At 39.2% G+C, this 8,040-nt stretch overlaps 1 protein-coding gene across 1 annotated transcript in view; it reads right to left on the bottom strand.

Annotated features, from left to right (window-relative positions):
- The window catches only part of NKAIN2 (sodium/potassium transporting ATPase interacting 2), a 301,830-nt gene that overhangs the window by 216,913 nt on the left and 76,877 nt on the right, over positions 1-8,040 (bottom strand). The window lies entirely within an intron of this gene.

Raw genomic sequence — 8,040 nt, 5'->3', positions numbered from 1 at the left:
CTGGAAAGGATCTGTCCTTCTTTCCCTCCTGGACTTTTATTTGGAGGGGAGAAGAGATCTGATCCATTGTAAATACTATATGTCATGGTAGAGATAGTTGTGATCGTGTGTATAATGTGTTATAGTATTTATTTGTACAGTCATTGTAATATATTCCCTTTCCCCCATTCTGAGTCTGGTTGTGTTTTGTCTGGAAAAACCCATCTCACATAAGTTGAGATGTGGGAGGGGGGATGGAGCTAGGGAATTGGATTTTGGGGCTATCTCAAACCAAGACAGTATCAGTGGAACAAATCTGGATGTCTGTTAGGAAATCCAGCTGTGCAACCATCCTCAAAAAAAATGCAGGTAGCATCCATAGGAGCTTTTTGAACAGACACCAACAACTGTTAAGAAAATTCTGTGCAACAGAAACACGGGATAACATAGAAGTAATTTATGTTGATCTATTTTAATATGAACACATACAGAGTAAGTTCTTCAGCTTTGACCTGAATCTTTTTCTGCCTGGAACATAGATGTTTCTAAAAATTTGTAATTGTGGCAGATGAAGGTCCTCTTTCCTCTGGGTATGCACAGGTGGCTCTGAGGCTGTGTTTGTATTGCAATTTTATGAGACACATAGTGACAAATGTATTGTATATGAAATCCCAGCAGATTGAGGATTCTTTTGTTTCATTCTGCAAGGCTATAAATAAGCCACGTGGCACAGAACAGACGGCTGAATGAAACAAATGCACACTCACAAAATAAATCAGAGAAACCTCAGCAGTTTACAAATGGACATTTTCAACTGGATCCAAATAGAGAGGCAGAGAGCTTTTTTTATACAAATGAAAGAACAGCTTTACTACTTTCTATAGGCACTTATGGGAAGAAGTTTCTATCAAATATTCATGGTAGTCTCTTGTCTACACAAGTCTGGTTGACAGAGTAATAGTGTAGACTCACATGGCACCAAAACTCAGCCATTTTCCCTTTCCCCATCCAGTAAATCTGTGGCTGTCACTGATAGGAGTTGATGGGAAATGATAGCCTTATTGAGCTGCCTCATGAACTGTAACTCATTTGTTCTGAAGACCCAGACTGACAGCCTCTGCATTTCTCCCTTCCAGCGAAATTGAGTATAAATCACTTTATCATTTTTCCCCATGACAGTTTATCAGAATTCTGGAGTTTTATATGAAGTCATAGAGGCTGGTGGTAGAAATAAGACTTCCAATCGATCTTGTTGTTGGAGAGCACTGCATCCTGAAAGGTTTAACATTCCCACAAAAAATTGCAATTTGACTTCCACTGAGCAGACACACGTGGACACACACACTTGACATGTGGCTGAGAGGGAAAGCTAATCAGGCTCACTTTTACTGGGCAAATCATCTGAGCTCATGATTCACGTGAAGTTAGAATTTACAATCACTTTCAGTTCTTGGTAAGGCATTTTCTCATTTTGACTTGTAAGTCTCCTAATATATTCCCCAACCAAAATAATAATAAAATCCTTTTATACAAAGTACTACTTCACTGGAGAAGAAACCCTCTACTGTCCTTTGCTTCCATTCTTAATAAGGTGCAAAATAGAAAAATAGGATGTGTATACTAAAGGTAAATGTAGACTGCTGCTATAATCTAGAAACTATTTTATGAATTTGTTATTTAGAAAAATTAAAGACAATCACCATCTATCAGAATTATATATTGTCAAAGATATTAGTCATTACAAGAAAGCCAGCTAAGTTAATGATTTTTCTTCTTTCAAAATCCCCTATGAGTTGATATGCACTACGTAAATATCATTCATTAATTCCAGCACTGAAGAACTTGTTGTCCTTAAGCAAATAACCATCTCTATTAAAAAGGTAAGAAATATCAAGCTAGGTCCACAAACTCTCTACATGAAGCAACAAAGAACAGAGACACTTAGAAATATATATAAATGTGTAAAATAAAATGACTTACAGTCTGACTTAGGTCATTATAAACTCAAGGACATTTAGGGATTTCATGACCACTGTCTAGGAATACAAATCATAATTGAAGTCAGATTTTTTTTGTTTGATTACACTGAACTAAAGCATGTTTCCTTGCATTCCTGGAAGTAGAGCACAGACAAAGACCTAAGCTGAAATGGTTGAGTTTTGGTTTCTTTTTTTGCTTTAGGATGAATGAAATCTTCCAACTGATTATTTCTAGCTTTGGAAGTTATTACATCAAATTTTATTTTCTTGATCCCTGTAGGTAGGTAGTCAAGAATGTAAACCCTTCTATACAAATGACAGGACAGGAGGTAATAATTTCTGCAGGTGGATGATACAATGAAACTGTCTGATCTACCACGTTCCCTGTTCACTACATTTATTTTGTCAAAGTGCAGCTCTACGGAGGTGGACCGCACAGATCTTCCTTCTTACCAGCCACACTGACTGTGGCAAAATTCACAGTAGAAAACACATTATATCAAAGAATATACTAAAGCCACCACAGTAGAGGACATGGTTCAAAACTGAAACCATTTACTCATTAATGTTTAGGTCATGGTGTAACGCATGCCTAGATGCCTAAACTTAGCTTAAAAGTGGTTCAACGAGAGCAAAAAATTCCTGCAGTGCCAGCCTGTTCCCCTTAGAAGGCATGTTAATACTCTCTAAGTTGCAAGGAAAAAGGTGTTAGAATTTGATGGACTTGTCAGTGTCAGTTTAATGGTTGGATTCAATGATTTTCCAACCTGAATGACTCTATGATTCTATGATACTTGTAACAGAGCAGATCATGAGCATGTATCTTAATTATTTTAGATGGTTGAATATTGACATCAACTGCCTGTTTTCTACTCCCTTAGCACTGACTACTGTCATTCTTAACACTGACTTGTGCAGCTGTAACCTCCCCCACCTTTCTTTATTAAACTCTGCTAAATGTTATTTCATCTGCTTTTGTATGAGGTTGCATCTATCATTAGGCAACAGACACTTTCTTACTCCATTACTTCTACTGATGATGTGGAATTTTGCATAGCTGATGGATCAGTAAGCTAGAAAAATGTGCACAAAGTATTCAGAAAAACATGTGAGATGAATTTGAATTAAATGTAAAGTAAAAATAAAATATGGAGATCCCTGGGAGATCAAGATTAGGGCCATAAATAGAACATAATAAAATACGTCAAAAGTTTCTTATTGAATCCAATGCTAAAGGCATTGAGAAGGCAATTTACATCCATGACATGAACCTAAACCAAGAGCGGCTTAAATCTGAATGCAACCAGATCCTTAATGGTGGTATTTGTAGGAGAAGAAGAAGAGTGTATATACAAAGGTATATAAAAGTGTTTAGGGGTTTTTTTTGGTTCATTTACATTGTAAAAATTAAAACACAGGGATCACTTGTGGTGAAATGCTTTATTTTCCTATCTTGCTATTGAAATCCAGATTGTGAAAATAAACCTGCTGGTATCTTTCCTCTTAGGTAAATCAATGTATAAAGTTCCTAGCCTCATGCAGACTGCAGAGAAACAATTTCAGAAAGGCAGCTGAACAAATATGTGTAAGAAATAATATTGTAGGGCATAAAAAAGAACATACAAACTAAAATGGATTTTCTTTTCTGTTCAAAAATGCAGGCTCTCTACAACAAATATTGTGCATATGCAAATTTAGTGCATCTACATAGTTGTCTATTTTTGAAAATATTGTAAGGCTCTTATGAAAAATTATTATAGTTTTGAAGTCTGTTTTTGCCTTTAACTTCTTCAAATATGCTGACATTGTACATTACCCTTAGGTTAAAAAATGTCAAGTGAGTAAATGTTCAGAGAACACACTGCCCTGCAACTGTCATAAGGTTATTGCTGTTTTCATGTGGAGAGTTTTAAAGGCTGTTGAGATGAAAAGGAATTATAGCCAAGTCACTTAAGTGTCATGAATTTTCCACTATGCTTCAGGCATGCTTTTGGGAGTTTATGTATGTCTTGCTAATAGCTTGACCTTCATGGTATATTAAGATGAAATTTTATGCAATGAATATGCTGATAAATTTGAGCTAAACAGCATACTTGGAAACAACCATGTTTAAATATGCTAATTGCAGCAGTTTTGTAAAGCAAAATGTTACTATAATTGCAGAGAGGATTGAGATGATGACTATCACACAATGGTATGCAAGCAAGTCTGTCTTAGCATTTTATGGGAGTGTTTTCTTCCTTTGGGTAACCTATATTTCTTTCTGTATTTATTTATAGATTGGAGAACACACAAGAGAAAAAAAAAAGTGGCTTTCTTCAGACATTTTACTGCTCCCACCCTAAAGTGAGTCAGAAAGATAACATTTCTTAGCGTATTAATCAGACTGATTTTTCTTTCCTCTACATTCCAGATAGAAATATGTATATTATAAGCAAAGTTTCATTGCTGCTGAAATGATGGTGCTGAAGCACAAAAAACTACTGGAAAAAGGAGGCAGGTAAATGGTATCAAGGCAGACGCATCCTTGTTGCTGTAGACGAATTGCAGGTGTTCCATGGGGGTCATGGGTTGTGATCAGTGAAAAGGTTTGTAAAATTTCCAAGACAAAGCACTGCAATTCAACTATTTGAGAAAGGCATCCTTATATGGAGGCAGACAAGAATCACAGAAAGACTTCTGTGAAAGAAATAATAAATCTTCTAAAACAAGGAAAATCAGGAGAGATTTTTGGAAAGATTAACAGACTGAAAAGCAACAACTCTCCGAAAAATATCTGGAGTTCAAAAAAATAGAGTAGGCAGATGGCACAAATCCTTGACTTTATGTATATAATTTGGATAGTAACATGGATAATTACTATGGGACCAGATGGGATCCACCCAAGGGTGATAAGGGAGCTGGCGGAAGAGCTTGCCAAGCCGCTCTCCATCGTCTATCAACAGTCCTGGCTCACTCGGGAGGTCCCAGATGATTGGAAGTTGGCGAATGTCATGCTGATCCACAAAAAGCCCGGAAGGAGGAGTTGGGAAACTACAGGCCTGTCAGCCTGGCCTCAGTGCCTGGCAAGGTTATGGAGCAGATCATCCTCAGTGCAATCACACAGCACCTGCAGGATGGACAAGGGATCAGACCCAGTCAGCACGGGTTTAGGAGGGGCAGGTCCTGTCTGACCAACCTGATCTCCTTTTATGACCAGGTGACCCGCCTGGTGGATGAGGGGAAGGCTGTGGATGTGGTCTACTCGGACTTCAGCAAAGCCTTTGACACCGTCTCCCACAGCATACTCCTGAAAAAACTGGCAGCCCAAGGCTTGGACAGGGGCACTCTGTGCTGGGTTAGGAACTGGCTGGAGGGCCGGGCCCAGAGAGTGGTGGTGAACGGTGCTGCATCCAGTTGGCGGCCAGTCACTAGTGGTGTGCCCCAGGGATCAGTGTTGGGCCCAGTTCTGTTTAATATCTTTACTGATGATTGAGATGAGGGGATTGAGTCCACCATCAGCAAATTTGTAGATGATACTAGTTGGGGGGGAATGTTGATCAACTGGAAAGAAGGAGGGCTCTGCAGAGGGTCCTGGACAGGCTGGAGAGTTGGGTTGATTCCAATGGGATGAGGTTGAACAAGGCCAAGTGACAGGTCCTGCACTTTGGCCACAACAACCCCCTGAAGTGCTACAGGTTGGGCACAGAGTGGCTGGAGAGCAGCCAGGTAGAGAGGAACCTGGGAGGCTGCACTGTCAGGAAGCTGAACATGAGCCAGCAGTGTGCCCAGGTGGCCAAGAAGACCAATGGCATCCTGGCCTGTATCAGAAACAGTGTGGCCAACAGGACCAGGGAATTGATTCTTCCCCTCTACTCAGAGCTGGTGAGGCCACACCTGCAGTACTGTGTCCAGTTCTGGGTCCTTCACTTCAGGAAAGATATTGAGGTGCTGGAGCAGGTCCAGAGAAGAGCAGAAAGGCTGGTGAAGGGACTCGAACACAAGTCCTGTGAGGAGAGGCTGAGGGAGCTGGGCTTGTTTAGCCTGGAGAAGAGAAGGCTCAGGAGAGACCTCATCACTACAACTACCTGAAAGGAGGTTGTAGCCCAGTGGGGGTTGGTCTCTTCTCCCAGGCAGCTATCAGTAAGATAAGAGGGCATGGTCTTAAGCTCTCTCAGGGGAGGTTTAGGTTGGATATTAGGAAGAAATTCTTTACAGAAAGGCTAATCAGGCATTGGAATGGGATGCCCAGGGAAGTGGTGGATTCCTCGTCCCTGGGAGTTTTTAAGATGAGACTGGATGTGGCACTTAGTGCCATGGTCTAGTAACCACGGTATTAGTGGATCGAGGGTTGGACTTGATGATCTCGGAGGTCCTTTCCAACCTGGCTGATTCTACGATTCTATGATTCTATGATTTCACTTGTTCCATATTTTATTTCTTCACTTTTGTTAATTCCTTTTTTTTTTGTTGCATTTTATCTTTGTTACAGAATCTGTCTTTGCAGGACACCAAATGAGAAGCATGTTTAAACAACTGTTTCCACCATTCCCTAACAAAATGTTCTCTTATGATACACCACTTGCAAAATGGAAGACATCTTTTTTGCCTCTATTTCTTTATTTAATAGTATAGTGATTAGAATATTTAAAATGAATGTGAAATCGCCTCGGCCTGTTTTAGACACTCCCATCACTCAGATAAATACAACCTCTTATCTGCTATAATGTGTTTTGAAACACAAGTGTCTCAGCCTTGCCTACTGAAATTTCAGGTAGAACTAGTAGCAGTATTTCCTTGGAAGTTCATAGCTGGAAACTATTCCAGTTGAAAACTATTCCAGTCTGTAAAATTATAAGGTATTCACTGAGTCAGAAAGTGGGAATAACTGCTATGACCCTGTGATTAAGTTTCCTATATTATCATAAGGTGTCTCTATTCTCTCTCCTCTGCCTTTTCAGTGGAACCACTCCTGTGGGCTCCAGTGTTATTTAAGTTTACTCAGAGGGGAGATTTGGGTTGAGTTTTCTTTCTGATAGTGAGACCTGTATCACTGTCTCTGATACTACAGACTCTTTGAGGTCTGTAACATTTGATTTCACTATATATATATATATATATATATATATTCTTTTTTCCAGATACTCTGAAAGGTCTGGAAACTCCCCTGCAAGAAAAGTTAGTTTTGTTTCTTCTTGATGTGTTGTTTGGGTGTTGGTTTTTTTTTTTTAATTTTGTAGGATTGTGCAGTTTGTTTTTGCTTGGTTAGTTTGACTTTTTTTTCCTGTAATTAATGGCCAACAAAAAAATGAATTACAGAGTTCTCATACATCCTCTTTTGACACATTTTTGCTTTGTATATGTATTTTTTTGATATTAGGACTGTCATGTATCCATAACTGAGATATATTGTCTGTGCAGTGCAAATATTGTTCAATATCTAGTTCTGGATTCAGGTTCACTTAACCTAATTATATCCATCAAATATTAAGTTTTCTTGGAAGTAGATCCAAAAAAAAATAGTTCATTTGCCTGTGAATGCTGGTAATGATGGGATTGCCTTATTGTCTGTGTTTCTTCAGTTGTGATCTTGTCAGATCTCATAAGGTAAGCAGATTCTGGCCTGCATAATAATTTGTTGGGAACTTTCCAAAGAAAATCCCAGGTGCCAAGGAAAGTAGCACTGATGATCTAATATTTGGCAGTCTTCTCTCTGTTCAGTAGCAGACCACTGTCTCAGTGTAACATTGAGGAACCATTTGGTAACTCAGTGTGCCAGCTTCCAGGGGAGACACAATCAGTGGAGACAAGACTTGCAGAAATTTCTGGGGTACTTCTTGAAATTTGAGAAGATAATACAGTACTTTTGCATATAAACCAAAGATGTTGCTTGTGCAGTAAACTGCTAAACTGGCTGGGAGGATTTGGCACGTGCTATTGCAAAGTCTATTTTAGAGCACTGAATGAACAACATGAACACACAAACTTACATGAAGTGTTCGGGGACAATTCATGACAGCTATTCTAGACCATTGTTGGCATTAATTCCTGGTTACTACTTTTGGCATTCTTCCTAGAAAGATAGACGAGTTTTTAGATGCAG

The sequence above is a fragment of the Corapipo altera genome, unplaced genomic scaffold, assembly GCF_003945725.1.
Source record: "Corapipo altera isolate COAL_440 unplaced genomic scaffold, ASM394572v1 2b, whole genome shotgun sequence".
Taxonomy (NCBI): domain Eukaryota; kingdom Metazoa; phylum Chordata; class Aves; order Passeriformes; family Pipridae; genus Corapipo; species Corapipo altera.
This window is presented reverse-complemented; position numbering and strand designations above follow the sequence as displayed.